The 16,387-nt window shown below is 41.2% G+C and overlaps 1 non-coding gene across 1 annotated transcript; it reads left to right on the forward strand.

Annotated features, from left to right (window-relative positions):
• Positions 1-1,732: 1,732 nt before the first annotated feature.
• Trnas-cga lies at positions 1,733-1,807 on the forward strand. The gene has a single exon. It is a non-coding gene; the product is annotated as a tRNA-Ser (tRNA).
• Positions 1,808-16,387: the final 14,580 nt, after the last annotated feature.

The raw sequence follows: 16,387 nt of genomic DNA on the forward strand, positions 1-16,387 counted from the left end.
GGACCGATGTCTTGCCAGTAGCAAAGTAGGTAACAAGTTAAAATCGTCGTGATTCTCGATTCCCTGGATGGATGAACTGTCTGTACATATATTTAAGTTAATACAGAACCTTCTGAGCGCAAACCGCACCTGGCCATTTTCTTTCTTCAAATTATGACAATGAGAAGATGTTTCAGGTGACTGGTCATGTAGAGTTATGTGCAGCGTCATAATTTACGAGACAAGGGAGTGAGTGGAAATGATAGAACTCCTGCAGGGAATCGGCGACCCTTGTTCAGCTTCATCGGCCAAAGTGTGCAAAGTGTGGGCCGCGCGGGATTAGCCGAGCGGTCAGGGGCGCTGCAGTCACGGTCGGTGCGGCTGGTCTCGGCGGAGGTTCGAGTCCTCCCTCGGGCATGGGTGTGTGTGTGTTTGTCCTTAGGATGATTTAGGTTAAGTTGTGTGTAAGCTTGGGGACTGATAACGTTAGCAGTTAAGTCCCATAGGATTTGACCATTTTTTTTTTTTTTTTTTTTGCTAAGTGTGTAGGTGGCTTTCCATGTTAAACGAACGAAAGGTCAATCTAGTTACCTGGCTCTGCTTAGGAAACATAATAGACAACAGATTCCCTAGAATTTATCCCGTCTAGAATGGAGTAGGGGGTGGCGGGGTCCACTTTCTGAGGTTACTTTATTATTTAACATTGTACCCGGATGCTCTTCCTGATGCCACAGTCATGGTAACGTAAGGGACGGAAATCGTCTACGCTCTCTGTGAGTGAATACTGTAAACCTCGTTCTGTGTGTTACCGTATTATACCTGTTTGCGTATCTATTCTCTGAGGCTGAAGTTAGAAGCCAACCCAGTATTTCCATAAACGATCGTGAGAAACCGCCTGAAGTCCACTTTGACGCGGGTTTGGCTATGCTGCCTGTCTCATATTACACTTTACGAGCAGGTGTTAAAGAAAGATAAGCAATAAGTAAAATGCTGGCGGACGATTTCCGATAACTGTCGAATCCTTCTAGGCTAGGACAAACGAAGAAGAAAATGAAGAAGAAGATGTACTATAAATGGTATCAAAAGAATACTGACACAGTGCCCATCAATTCTAGCTATCCGAATGGCACAAATTCCATGCAGTTCGAGTAGCAGCAACTGGTATTGTGAAATTTTCATTTCATACACCTGCTACATTCCAGTTTCCCAATTACCCGTTTTGCCCTCTGCTACTCGTTACATCGCGTTAACAGTCCCTGCATGCCGCTCTAGCGGTATCTTTAAATGTTTCGGTTGTGGTTTCATAGATTTTGATCCCCATAAGGAAGACCCTCTAGCTTATCACTTCGAACAGAATTCTCCTCGGCCCTTGTCAAGTGATAACTGACTACTGCGTTGTTTCTGTCTTCATCTTAATATGTAGGTAGCTTCGGTATTGCCATGACTTTACCACTACTGAGTCAATCCCCATACAAGGGAATGTGTCCGTTCCGCGTTTGCCACGCACACTTTGGCAGGCTTCAACATTGCATTTAGTTGGAAACCGCAGTTTCTACTCATAGTGTTATCGGATATTGTGACATCAACAGCTTCTATCCCAAAAGGCCAAAGTCTTCGTGATGAGAGCGGTATAGTTCAATGTAATGTGTGCCGCAGAGTATTTCAGTCAGATGCTGCATTTTGATGTGAAATCTGCTAGCACCAAAATAGCTAACCTGGCAGAAGTAAAGCTGTGAGTAGCAGGCGTGAGTCGTGCTTCGGTAGCTCAGTTGGTAGAGCATTTGCCCGCGAAAGGCAAAGGTCCCGAGTTCGAGTCTCGGTCGGGCACACAGTTTTAATCTGCCAGAAAGTTTCATAGCTAACCTGCTCATGGAAAACTGTGAAGACATAGCTTTAGATAACGCTCTCTCAAAGCCCAAGTGTTTTTACAGCTATTTCGACCACACATTCGTTTTATGGGCAGATGGGCGTGCAGAACTGTGAATATCCTTATAGCAGCCCAATAGCAACCCGAATATATGTTGTTAAGACTATAGCAGGTACACGTCTCGGGTTTTCTTAAGGGGGATATATGAGAAAGTGCATGGGCACACTTAAGCTAATATAACTTTACTATTTGAGAGATACCGGAACCACATTTTGTCATAAAGTTACTGGCTGTAATCCAGAGTTTAAAAAAAATCAAATAATTTTATCAGGACTTTGCTGGATACTCCTAAAAAAGTAGAAATGAGTGTATGTCATCGTTGGCAGGGGAGGCCCCAATCGGAGAGGTTCGGCCGCCAAGTGCAAGTCTTATTTCAGTCGACGCTACATTGGGTGACTTGCTCGTCGGGGATAAGGATGAAATGATGATGAGGGCAACACAACACCCAATCCCCCAGCGGAGAATAACTCCAACCTGGCCGGGAATCGAACCCGCACCTGCTTCTGTGGGAGGCGAGCACGTTACCACCAAGCTAAGCAGGCGGACTGGATACTTCTAGAACACGTACTAGCACGTGAGCAACATTTTCTCAAAGATTACTGTATTTATCACTTTAAAATGTGTTAGATTTTTCTTAGTAATCAGATAAACTAATCTGTATAGCAGAATATTATTGTCAGTCTTAGAACTCCCGCAAATATTTTTAAAAAACTTTGTGTAGAGGGTAGACAGAAATTTTTATTTTGCAAAAATTTTAATAAATCGAACAGTAATGCAGTTTGAAGGATGTTGTACCAGAGTAAGCTGTGTTATAGTATGTACAAGATATGCAGCAAATTTCACCTTTTTATCTGCAGTGGTTCAGCAGAAAAGGCTCCTTACAGACAAAACATAAAAGTGGTGCGAATTGCAAAAAGAAATATTCTATTAGCATTTATGCCGGGAGCAAGGACCTTAATGTTGGGTATAACCATTCATTTTGTCTTGTTTGTCTTCATATAGTTCTTTTCTTCTACTCTTTTCCTCTGGCATGCCGTTTTTGCAATACCCTTGACCGACACTTCAGAACTGACAATACACACGTTATCAGTTTTCTTCAGTAGGTTTTCGGTGAAACAATGTGCATAAAATCCTAGATTCATAATGGTCGTGGTTCTTATAGTGCTACCGTCACTCAACACCAGACAAGCATCATATGAAGAAACTTTGATAGCTTATAATTTTGAACATGGCCGATAATGCAGCAACCATAGACGAAATTTATAATACTACTTGAAAATACAGCTCTTCGGTTACACAGGTAAAAAATTTTCAGCTTTACCTAGGTTTCAACTGCTCTAAGGCAGCCTTCATCAGAAGTAAAATATTTTTACATTACCTATAACAGAGTTTTGGAATAATATAAAAATTATTAAATTAAACATATGTAATAAAATTACATCATAGCTAACTGCTACGGTAGAATAGACAAAGAAAGCATACTTACGTACAGTAAATAGTTATGAAATGGTTTAGAGCAACAGTGCTCACGTTAAAGATAAAAATATATTTGTACATTATAAAATTTTCCTGGAAATGCACAACCTGATAAAGTGCGGCCGGCACTGTAAGCAGCATCAGACTGACAAGCGCGCGCGCCGTCGGTGTTAGCAAGTCGGCACCTTGTATCGCGCCATCTAGTATTGAATGCTTGTAATTTACAGTGACAACAGCTGTCAGAAGCATTGGAATAGGAGTGCACGTAATGTGCTGATTACATTATGTCAGATAGTATGTAACAGATCGAAAGTTGAACAAAATATTATACTGTAAAACAGCGAGAGAGAGAACAATATTTAAGGCTACAGTACGGGAAGCATAATAACAAAAGGTTTAAAATACAATGTCAAACCAAACTTATCTGCCGGCCGAAGTGGCCGTGCGGTTAAAGGCGCTGCAGTCTGGAACCGCAAGACCGCTACGGTCGCAGGTTCGAATCCTGCCTCGGGCATGGATGTTTGTGATGTCCTTAGGTTAGTTAGGTTTAACTAGTTCTAAGTTCTAGGGGACTAATGACCTCAGCAGTTGAGTCCCATAGTGCTCAGAGCCATTTGAACCAAACTTATCTGATCAGCATGTAATAGAAAATATCGTTGTTGAACTTAAAACTGGTCTAGATAGTGTAAAAATCGAAAGATCGCAACAGACCAGAATTGCTCATGATGTATGTAATTTGCTTAGTAGAAATGTAGTTCGCCCTGAAAATGTCAATTATGACAAAAATTAATCAACTCCATTAATGTTAAACTTAAAGATAATGATGCTGTCATAACAAAATAAGATACAGGTAATTCTCTTATTATTGCTACAATAGATGAATATGTAGCAAAAACTTTTGAATTTTTTGAGGAAAACAATATTTCTGAGCTACAGGTAGATCCTACCTCAATTTTACAAAAAGAAAATTCCTTACTTAAGCCATTCCAGAAAAAAAGAGCTGATTAACATGAACCCCCAGCCTCGTAAGCTTCGGTCCCAGTTTAAGGTCCACAAAACAAATCACCCTATTCGGCCTATTTCTAATAGTGTGACCAGTGCTTACCACGATCTAGCAAAATTCCTTCATGATAAATTAAAAAGGTCTTATGTTTTTCGAAATAATTACTCTATAGCTAACAGTCAGAGCCTTATCAACAAAATAAAAGACATACACTGCGACGAATACACAAAGATGTTCTCATTTGATATTAAAAACCTTTATACCAATGTGCCTGAACTAACGACTTTAGATATCATAGAGAATAACTTACGTTTGTTCAAAAAAGAACTCTCTGATGAACAGATCTCTGATTTCATTAACCTAATGCAGATCGTAACAAAGTACAATTATTTCGAATTCAATGGACAGCTGTACCAACAACCTGATGGCCTTGCTATGAGCAATCCCTTAACTGGCATCCTAGCAGACATTTTTATCAACCCTCTAGAAGAGACATTTTTCAAAAATTTTTCCACTACCACCTTACGAATTGTTTCAAATGGCTCTGAGCACTATGGGACTTAACATCTATGGTCATCAGTCCCCTAGAACTTAGAACTACTTAAACCTAACTAACCTTGGGACATCACACAACACCCAGCCATCACGAGGCAGAGAAAATCCCTGACCCCGCTGGGAATCGAACCCAGGAACCCGGGCGTGGGGAACAAGAACGCTACCGCACGACCACGAGAGGCGGGCAATTGTTTCACATTCTAGGTACATCGATGACATTTTAATCGCCTATAACGGAACGAACGATGGCATTAACCACCTGTTCGAGATCTTTAACAAACTACATGAAAAAATCACCTTCACATGTGAACTTGAAAACAGCTCCCGTCAGTTAAATTACTGAGACTTAACTTTGACAATAGTGAATGACAAAATCTCTTTCAATATTTTTCGTAAGGATTCTTTTTCTGACCAAATTGTGCCAGCCTGTTCCACACACCGACGATCTCACAAAAAAGCATTTTTTCACTCTGCTGTTCATAGAGCAATCTCTACCCCTTTGTCCTCTGAAAATTTAAAAACCGAATTGAATCTAATTAAAACCATTGCAGTTAATAATGGTTACGAACCATATATAGTAGATGATGTCTACAGACAGAAAACCAATAACAGAATTACCACTATTGACGAGCCTAGCGATTTGAAGAAATACTTCTCTTTACCGTATGTAGGGCCAATTACCTACAGATTGCAACGTCTCCTTAAAAATAAATATGGCTGCAACATATTTTTCTCTGCCAAGAACTCTCTCAAAAATAATCTAATCCATAATTTAAAACCAAGACGGTCTCCTCTGCAAAACTCAGGCGTTTATAAAATCACCTGTGACACTTGCTCAGCTTATTATATAGGACAGACTGGACGAGCTTTTTCGATTAGATATAAAGAGAATCTATTAGGGAAAAAAAGGTACGAACTTACATAATTCGTCATTCGCTGACCACCTGCTTATCACAGGACACAAACCTAAAGATGTTCATGATATTAGTATCTTACATACGGAAAAGAAAGGCTTCAGACTTGATATTCTTGAAAATTTGGAAATTTTCAAACATTTTTCCTGTAACGACCATTTAATCCTCAATGAGCAATTACAATTAAGTGATAAAAATTTATTTGATGGTGTAAAGCCCTTGCTTAAAATCACTTAACGTGGAATATTTCTATTATGCTTCCCGTACTGTAGCCTTAAGTATTGTTCTCTCTCTCTCCCTGTTTTACAGTATAATATTTTGTTCAACTTTCGATCTGTTACATACTATCTGACATAATGTAATCAGCACATTACGTGCACTCCTATTCCAATGCTTCTGACAGCTGTTGTCACTGTAAATTACGAGCATTCAATACTAGATGGCGCGATACAAGGTGCCGACTTGCTAACACCGACGGCGCGCGCGCCTGTCAGTCTGATGCTGCTTACAGTGCCGGCCGCACACGCGACCCTAAGTGGCGCGTCTTTATCAAGTTGTGCATTCCTAGGAAAATTTTATAATGTACAAATATATTTTTATCTTTAACGTGAGCACTGTTGCTCTAAACCATTTCATAACTATTTACTCTATGTAAGTATGCTTTCTTTGTCCACTCTACCGCAGCAGTTAAATGGTTCAAATGGCTCTGAGCACTATGGGACTTAACATTTTAGGTCATCAGTCCCCTAGAACTTAGAACTACTTAAACCTGACTAACCTAAGGACATCACACACATCCATGCCCGAGGCCGGATTCGAGGTCAGTCTGATGCTGCTTACAGTGCCGGCCGCACACGCGACCCTAAGTGGCGCGTCTTTATCAAGTTGTGCATTCCTAGGAAAATTTTATAATGTACAAATATATTTTTATCTTTAACGTGAGCACTGTTGCTCTAAACCATTTCATAACTATTTACTCTATGTAAGTATGCTTTCTTTGTCTACTCTACCGCAGCAGTTAAATGGTTCAAATGGCTCTGAGCACTATGGGACTTAACATTTTAGGTCATCAGTCCCCTAGAACTTAGAACTACTTAAACCTAACTAACCTAAGGACATCACACACATCCATGCCCGAGGCCGGATTCGAGGTCAGTCTGATGCTGCTTACAGTGCCGGCCGCACACGCGACCCTAAGTGGCGCGTCTTTATCAAGTTGTGCATTCCTAGGAAAATTTTATAATGTACAAATATATATTTATCTTTAACGTGAGCACTGTTGCTCTAAACCATTTCATAACTATTTACTCTATGTAAGTATGCTTCTTCTATGCCGGATTCGAACCTGCGACCGTAGCAGTCGCGCGGTGCCGGACTGAAGCGCCTAGAACCGCTCGGCCACCACGGCCGCCGTAGCAGTTAGCTATGATGTAATTTTACTACACATGTTTAATTTAATAATTCTTATATTATTCCAAAGCTCCGTTATAGGTAATGTAAAATTTTTTTACTTCTGATGAAGGCTGCCTTAGAGCAGTTGAAACCTAGGTAAAGCTGAAAATTTTTTACCTGTGCAACCGAAGAGCTGTATTTTCAAGTAGTATTATAAACTTTGGCAGCAGTAGATGAGAAAATGCCTTTGGGCTTCACCTCTAAACGAGGTTATTAAAACTTTCGTTTGCAGTTTGTGTTCCACCATTTGTGCATTTCTTAAATAAATCGTAATTAATCGCATCATAAATGGGCTCACAGCCTTCTGTAGTGTACAGATGTCTCTTCTGATAACAGAAAACTATAAAGTACTGCAAACAAGGGAAGAGTCATGTAGAAAAGTAGGCGTGGCACTGTCAATTGTTTGAAACAAGATGGCTTTTACTTCATTCCTAGTATAAATTAAACTCTGAAATTTCCAGACGATATTTCTGACAAGGTACAGAACTATCAGGCGGCACAAAGATTTCGACATTTTTGACCAATTTTACTAGCTTCCGCACTTAGGCTGTGAAATGAGATTCGTTATGTGGGTATTGCATTAGAGATGTCCCATACCGAAGAGTAGACGGGCTGCAGTCTTCAAATGGCCGCTCCCTGGGTGGGACAGCCCCTCCGAAGCCACGCGCGTCCTGCCGCGGTCGGTCACCAGCCAGGTAATGGATGTCACTAATTAGACACGCTCGCTCATGTCGCGCCTCCGCCCGGCGAGCTGCGCAAACCACTTGGCCCACCCAATTACGTGATCGCTAAACTGTTTGTCTAACGTCCCACATCGGTAGTCGACTCTTGTTTGCCACTGCTTCGACATGGTGGCTAGAATGTGACCACTTAAATCAACGCTTTGTTCTCACATCCTCGTAAAGCTAGTATGTTGTAAGGAAGATAAGGTGAAACACAGGAAACTAAAACAGGTAATTTATATGCCAAAACCGCTACTCAAATCTCCAGCAGATGAGCTTTCACTGGTGGCTGCCCATTATCATCCTGAGGTTTATTTATGTGTAGAGCTGATGAATCTGTGTAAAGGATTGGTGCAGTAGAACGGCGTCCCTTAAGTGAAGTTTCCTCCCTTCTTCTTTTACCTAGCTGTATCCCTTGGCGATCGGCATCTTAATCTGGATTCAGCAATATTAGTGGGAGAGGGTAAGCGAATTCTCTTTCCGTCATCCCCCTTCTCTGACGTCGTCAGAAAGCTACTTACGATCATGGACTCTAGCCGATGTATGCTATGGAGCTTCCAGATGGGGAAAAATGGAGCTGTTTGTCTGATTTTCACCAAGACCCACAAAATGTCTAATTTCAAACCTTTTTCTTTCCCGTTGAACTATCTTTTTGTGCTTCTGATTCTCTGTTATATCTCTGTACATTACTGTACCTCGCTAAAACCACAATTCCAAGTATATGATCTGTTTGTCCCTCTTGCCCAGTAGACAATTGGGCTTGTGTTCCTTGAGGCAAGTGATAATGCTTCTCGTATTTCCTGTGTACACTTGCCCTCAAGTGCATGAGATTATATATACTCCTCCTGTGGTAAACGCTGGCGTTAGGTCATTTCCAGTGTTTAAATATTTTCGAACCTTTCTTGCTGGTTTTTGACACCGCATCAGTGTCGTGTTTGTTGAATACTTTGCTGGTGCGATCAGTAATAGTTTTTACAAACAGAAGGAAAACTTCCCATTTAGTTGGTTTTTTATTTAGAAACTTTAGACCAGTTTGTATGCAGCACAATATTTATTTCTTTGTCAGAGTTTCCGTATCTTTTGCAGAGCATTCTTAAATTTAAGAACTTCTAACTCTTCCAGGAGATTAAGTTTCCTTCCTTTACGAGCTCTATGCAAAACCTCCATACATTCCTGGGTATCAGTTGTAGCATGGCGCTTTGATGCACTGTCGACACGAAACGCTGTCTTGTACTGAGCATACATATATTCCCAAAAATCAAATAGTATCTTACAAATGGTATTTCTTCCGTATTATTGATGAACATCTTTAGTTGGTTTTAACTGACTGACGTAGGGCATCTTTTGTCGTAATTTATGTCTGAACGTCGGGAGGAAGCTATGTTCCCCGGCATTTAAATGTTGTACCTACTTTCTATCTGTAAATATATTTATCTATCTTATTGACTTCCTAGTTTTCACAACTATGTAGTTATTTCTCTCTTGTCAGAGGTATTGTTCTATGTATTTTGTTTTATTTTTATATTCCATAATTTGCATGCTACTGTTTTATTTCTTACTGTGATTGAATTTTTGTAACTGGTTATACTCGCACGCCATCTTATTTTGCAACGTTCCTGACTGGCTTACGGCTGTGAACCTAGCTGTTAGTCTGCTGTGTTGCTTCGAATAGGTCACTATCAACATTGCCCCGTATTAAGATGTTTATATTACCTTCTGTTGTCCATTTGTTTCAACTTATGTCGTTTTTATGGCCTGATGTTGATAGGATTAGAAGCACTTACTCTTCTGTTGATTATGAACTATCACACTGAAAAGATTCCACTGAGATACACAAACGTACATTTTATATATTTTTATGAGTATGTTCCCTGATATTCAGATGCTATGTTTTATCCATTTTGCATATCTTAACACTAATTTCTCAGAAAATTAGTAATGTTCCATGTATTTACTTAAATACTGTGAAAAGATTTTTTTCTTTGGAATACCATCGATATAAAAAAAATCTCACTTTTATGAGTTTTCTGTTTGTTAATTCTCTTCAGATCTGATGTTGGTTATCTAATTACTGTTTTATATTTGCAGTCTAGACAATTAAAGGTTTTTAAACAACTTTTTAATTTTTTATGTATAAAAATGTATACCTACTTGTAACAAGGCCAAAACAGTGAGGTACACCACCCGAAACTGGTTTCCTAACACTTTACTGTGGTTGGTATTTGCGACCTTTGCACGAATGCTGAAATACCTGATATTGTGTTGAATTATCGTGGAGTAAAATTTCTCTTAGGATTACTCAACAGAGGAAAGCCGACTGGGCCTTGTGCAACACCTGTAACAATTTAGACTATGCAAAAGAAAATGCTCCCCTACTGTCTCGTCGTTCGTTCCTATTGGTCGTACATTTATGAATAAATGCTGCAGATCGACAAGGAACCATGTCATCAGATCTGAAGATGGGTTCCAGTCGTAATTAGTCATGCTTACCACTAACAGCAATCAACATGTTAATCTTTAAATTTCCCCGTTTATTGTTGGCCTTATCACCATCAACTTTCACCAATATTTGAAACAAAACATACACTTTCAGCTACAAGAATGTCTAACGAGTAATCCAGTGGCGTCTGCCATTTCATTTTTAACATCACTGGTACATTTGACGAATGTGTACGTCACGGTGGCGTAAGGGAGCTCAAGAGTGTATTTTCTAGGAGCAGCCTAAACAATTCTTCATGCAAAACCGACAACACTGCGCATTATTTCGTAACACGCTCATACCATCGCCTTAGCATACATGACATCAACGTTGTTGCCAGCCTTCGACCGCGAAGCGTAAACGGGTGCAGGCAAAAACAGTAGTCGTCTATGGAGCTGTGGCAACTGTAAGACGGTGCCAGCGAGACGTTTACAAAATCAAGTTACGTGACTGGTTATGGTGGGCGTAAGAAACTGCTACGCCCATCCACTACAGTAGGTATGGATCAACGTACTACAGGAGCAGTTGATATCGTAGAACAGTAGAGGGAAGAAGCCATGAAAGTGTGCATAAGCAAAAATCATTTCTGTTTTCAAGAAAGTCGTCTTTCTGATATACTGACCTGTAGCTCTTCATCGCCGACATCAGTCTGTTGTCGAATTACGGACTACCTTTGGTTCAGCTGTGATACGACGTTTTTGGAAGATAAATTAAACCTCTGTAACAAGTTGAATGGATCCTGCAAACCATGAATCTCTTCGGAAATTGACATGGATTTTGCAAATCGAATGAAACTTATCTCTTTCTAAAGCTGTATCGACACGCTGCAAGCCACCGTGAACTGTACGGCGGAGAATACGTCCCATTTCACCAGTTATTTGGACTTCTTCCCGTTCAATTAATTTATGGAATTCAAGAAGAATTGAAAGAAGTCTACTGGTGTACACTTGTAGGTGGCACAGGAATATGACAATATTAATGTAAACCAAAATGGAACTATGATTTTCTAGATGATGTATGTCTTTGATAGGCTTTATAAAGCGGATGCTGACGGTGCACGACCACAGACCCAAAGGTACTGATTCTGGTCTGAGATTGTAGTGCTGGAGTAAGAGAGCGCTTGGCGTATAGTTGTAGGTAGCTCTCTGTGAGTGAAAGAGGATGGAGTAGGCAGTTTCTCTGGTGTGCTCTGTGAAGCCACCAAGTGTTAGATTAACGTAGGTATGTCAATTTTGTTGAACATGGAAGGGGAAGTCTTCATGCAAGCAAGGTAAAGATTGTAAATAATTATGATTTTTGTTTTACCAGTGCGTTAGTACAGATAAGTTGGCTGATGATTTGTAATGGTCGAGTAACCCCAGAATGTACGTAAACTGACAGATAAAAAGGTTACTTTTTCACTTTGTAATGTTTCTAAGATTTGTTAACAGAGCTATATGTAATTTGTTGATTTACATTTATGCTGGTTTAGTGAGGTTACATAATACTTGCTGTATAAATCTAATTGTTCGTGAATCAGTTAGTAAATATGATTTTTTTTATCAATGTAACTTCAATTGCCAAACGTTTTTGAAAAGCCAGACTTAATGTGGAATATAATTTTGCTAAAAGAACCTCAGTGGTAGTAATTCACCACAATCAGTACCGCCACCCTGTCCAGTTCATATGTTTTACAAAAGAGTTGGATTTATCTTAAATGTTTTCGTTTATTAGCCAAAAGAATTTCATGTCCATTTCAAAGTATTATGGCCAGCATTGCACACTGCTGAGGTTGTAGCTATAATTTTTTGCGAGAGACCAGAATATATTGCATTTCACCGTCACTGTTTTAGAGGTAATACAATTTAATTTACTTGTTATGTGCACAGGAATCAAAGTTATCACTTATAAGTTTTGAACAGGGTTAGAGGATTCAGTGCCTAAGAGGCTGAATGTATTTTGTAACGACTGCATTTCTTTATTGTTATTGGGAGTTGCATTACGCAATCAATGCGTATAAAGCTAACAGTAACACAGAGTAAGTACACCACTAGCTCTTACAACACGCTACAAGTTAACTCAAGTTTTGTATCCATTCCACAGTTCATTCATTCAACGTAACCTTAAAGTTTTTCCTTTGTAAAAGAACGTTACAGAATGACTGGTTAAACGCCAGGGGAACGCCAAGGGACTGTAACAGTCTTCTTTTATAATTTTTGATATACACAAATGAACTGATGGATATCGTCGGACTCTCCTCGATGGTGCACAACATTGAAAAAATGTAGCACAATATAGAAAAATCTACAAAGGGTCCAAGTTTAGTTAACCTGTACGCCGTCTTATTGTGTCACAGTTGATTTTGTAATCACAACGATGCGAAATAACTATGAATCAGTTTATCAGAGCGATCTTTCAACTGAGTCGAATTGAATAACAAATAAGATACCGCTGGAGCTTCTTCCTTCAATGTCCTGTGAAGAGCTTAGTATGTGGTGGCTCGGACGACAATCCCGAACACTCTCATAGTTTTTCCTTTGTAGTGCTCAACGGGCTGGCGACTTGTTCTGAAAATGACCATTGCTTACTTGTAATCAACCACCACGAACGAAAGATACTATATCACTGGTCGTCAAACTGTGGCTACTGGGCAGCATGCGACCCGAATCAAGCGTTGTGTGCCCAGCACCTCTAAGCCGTATATTATGATGAAATGCTTTTAGCAGCTAACAGCAGAACCGCCGGCCGCTGTGACCGAGCGGTTCTAGGCGCTTCAGTCCGGAACCGCGCTGCTGCCACTGTCGCAGATTCGAATCCTACCTCGGGCATGGATGTGAGTGCTGTCGTCAGGTTAGTTAGGTTTAAATAGTTCTAAGTATAGGGAACTGATGACCTCAGATGTTAAGCCCCATAGTGCTTAGAGCCATCTGAACCATTTGACGGTAGTTGCAATGACAACGATTCCCTGCTTCTACCGACAAGCACGGATGAGTGGCCGCACGGTGTAAGTGAACAACCCCTCAGCAAATGAAAGGAAATATAACGCCATATCAAAAAAATGGCTCTGAGCACTATGGGACTCAACTGCTGAGGTCATTAGTCCCCTAGAACTTAGAACTAGTTAAACCTAACTAACCTAAGGACATCACAAACATCCATGCCCGAGGCAGGATTCGAACCTGCGACCGTAGCGGTCCTGCGGTTCCAGACAGCAGCGCCTTTAACCGCACGGCCACTTCGGCGGGCAAACGCCATATTTTACTTTAATTAGTACCTAAGAGTCGTTAATCATTATTTGAATTTTGAAGGAATGTGCTTTTGTTGAGTGTGCAACTATTTTGTTGCACCAGTGGCAATTAGGGGTTTCTGAAGATGTGGGACTTGGGAGGGCGACACTTTCGTTCGCTAGGAAGGCAACTTTTCCGATACGATAGCATCTTGCGTAACTTTCTTAATGAGAAACAGGAGTGCAGAGTAAAAGCTTTCTGGATGGAAAGTAGTTATCGTGGTTTAATAACAAATTTCGGACAAAGCTGAGGAACTGAGACCGTTGAAATCTCTCGTCAAAGAAGATGACAGAAACGCCGACTGGCAAAAGTCGTCAGAAATTTGTGCGTCTACTAAAGATCGATGTGCGAAACAAACAACTACTTCTTAAGGCACTCAGTCCGGAACCGCGCGACTGCTACGGTCGCAGGTTCGAATCCTGCCTCGGGCCTGGATGTGTGTGATGTCCTTAGGTTAGTTAGGTTTAAGTAGTTCTAAGTTCTAGGGGACTGATGACCACAGCTGTTAAGTCCCATAGTGCTCAGAGCCATTTGAACCATTTGAACCAACTACTTCTTAGCAAAAGATTTGCCAAGAGAACGCGAGAAAATTCTGGTCCTATGCCAAAGTATTCAGCGAATCGAAGGCTTCCATCTAGTCACTCGTCGACGACTCTGATGTGGCACGATCCCTGTATCGTATACCGAATGATCAATTAGAATGTAATCATGTGTAATTATTTGGTGCCGGCCGGAGTGGCCGTGCGGTTCGCGCTACAATCTGGAGCAGGTCGACCGCTACGGTCGCAGGTTCGAATCCTGCCTCGGTCATGGATGTATGTGATGTCCTTAGGTTAGTTAGGTTTAAGTAGTTCTAAGTTCTAGGCAACTGATGACCTCAGAAGTTACATAGTGCTCAGAGCCAGCCATTTATTTGGTATTTTTGATGATGAGGTAGCCTGGGCATATTCTGCCATCCTTGCTGCTTGCACGTCTGCAAGCTGCGTTCCAGATCTCCAGCTTCTATCGACACACGCACCTGCGCTAACCTACTGTAAGAGATGGCGACGCATTCTACACTGACTACTTTTGTATTAATCTTGTGATTTACTACGTATTTCTATTGCATTTTTACTTTGTATCTATAAATATTTTTATATAGTCTACTTACTATTCGTGTTGACCTAATATTCTGTGAGCCATACCGGCTTTCCGGCTATCGATATTTGTTCAGAGATGGTAACCTTTCGGTTCTTGTGAGTCGGTAGCGAGGTGGTGCGGCAAGGAACGGATTGAGAGGCGAGCGCGAGTGAGTTTAGTTGGGAGGTGGAGAGAAGGCGGGGCGATTGTCCAAGAAGGGCAGGTAACCCGGTCGGGGAAGAGGTGTTTTGAAAAAGCATTCTACAGGCGACAGTCGTAACGGCTGTGTATTGAGATGGTCTGCGCAGTCAAGAAGTTGGTGGCCGTTAACCGATTACATCTTATTTGGAGATTGCAGTAGCGACCTACTTCTCTAATGCTGTTGGACGATTATTTCGCCGATATGATTCTAGTTACGTTTTTCACCGGCCATGCACTTTCTGCCTTCCGTATTGCAAGTGTACCTCACCTCAAACTATTAGTGAGTGCTGAGTTATGAAAATATGTTAGTACTCCATGTTGTCGCCCGCCCGATTAGCCGTGACGTCTAACGCACGACTTTCCGGATTGGGAAGGAGCGCCTGGTCCCCGGCACGAATCCGCCCGACTGACTTGTGTCGAGGTCCGGTGAGCCGGCCAGTTTGTGAATGGTTTTTAGGCGGTTTTCCATCTGCCTCGGCGAATGCAGGCTGGTTCCCCTTATTCCGCCTCAGCTACACTATGTCGGTGATTGCTGCGGAAACAAGTTCTCCAAGTACGCGTACACCACCATTAGTCTACCACGCAGACATAGGTGTTACACTCGTCTTGTGTGAGAAGTTTCCTAGGGGGTAGGGGGGGGGGGGATCCACCGGGGGCCGAACCGCGCAATAACCCAGAAAGAATGGTTAGGTTTGGGGCGGCCGAGGGGTGAAGTGGACTGTGGTAGTCGTCGTGGGGTTGTGGACCATTGTGGCTGCGGCGGGGACGGAGTCTCTCCGTCGTTTCTAGGCCCCAGTTATCATACAATACAATACAATCAATGTTGTGCTTGGATACTACGCAATTTGTTGTACCATTTTGATGGAACTCTTGTTGTTTGGTGTCTAGTAGCATCGACATTCTGCCTTACCACCCAAGCCGTGGGGCTTATTGTGTATAATGTTTTAGGACTGAGTGTTTAGTTTGTTCCAGACAAGCGTGTGGACCTTGAACTGTATGATATACCAAGGTACCCTAACACTGTGAGACACTTGTGTGGAGGTTTGAATGTCGGCATCCACCAAGGGCTCGATTATCGCAAGGATAGAATATCATTTTGTGTTGTTTTTGGGGAGCATCAGATGTGGAAGTAAGCTCAATCCTTTACTTTAAATATCTCAACACAGAATGTGTTTAATTGTTACTTGTAAGCCTAATTTAGCATTAGTAATTTGTTTTAACTCTTGCGACACTATGCTGCTATGCCTTTTTATTTAAAGTTATTTTATGTGACTGATTTTGCCGTGCGGGATTA

The sequence above is a fragment of the Schistocerca americana genome, chromosome 2, assembly GCF_021461395.2.
Source record: "Schistocerca americana isolate TAMUIC-IGC-003095 chromosome 2, iqSchAmer2.1, whole genome shotgun sequence".
NCBI lineage: Eukaryota > Metazoa > Arthropoda > Insecta > Orthoptera > Acrididae > Schistocerca > Schistocerca americana.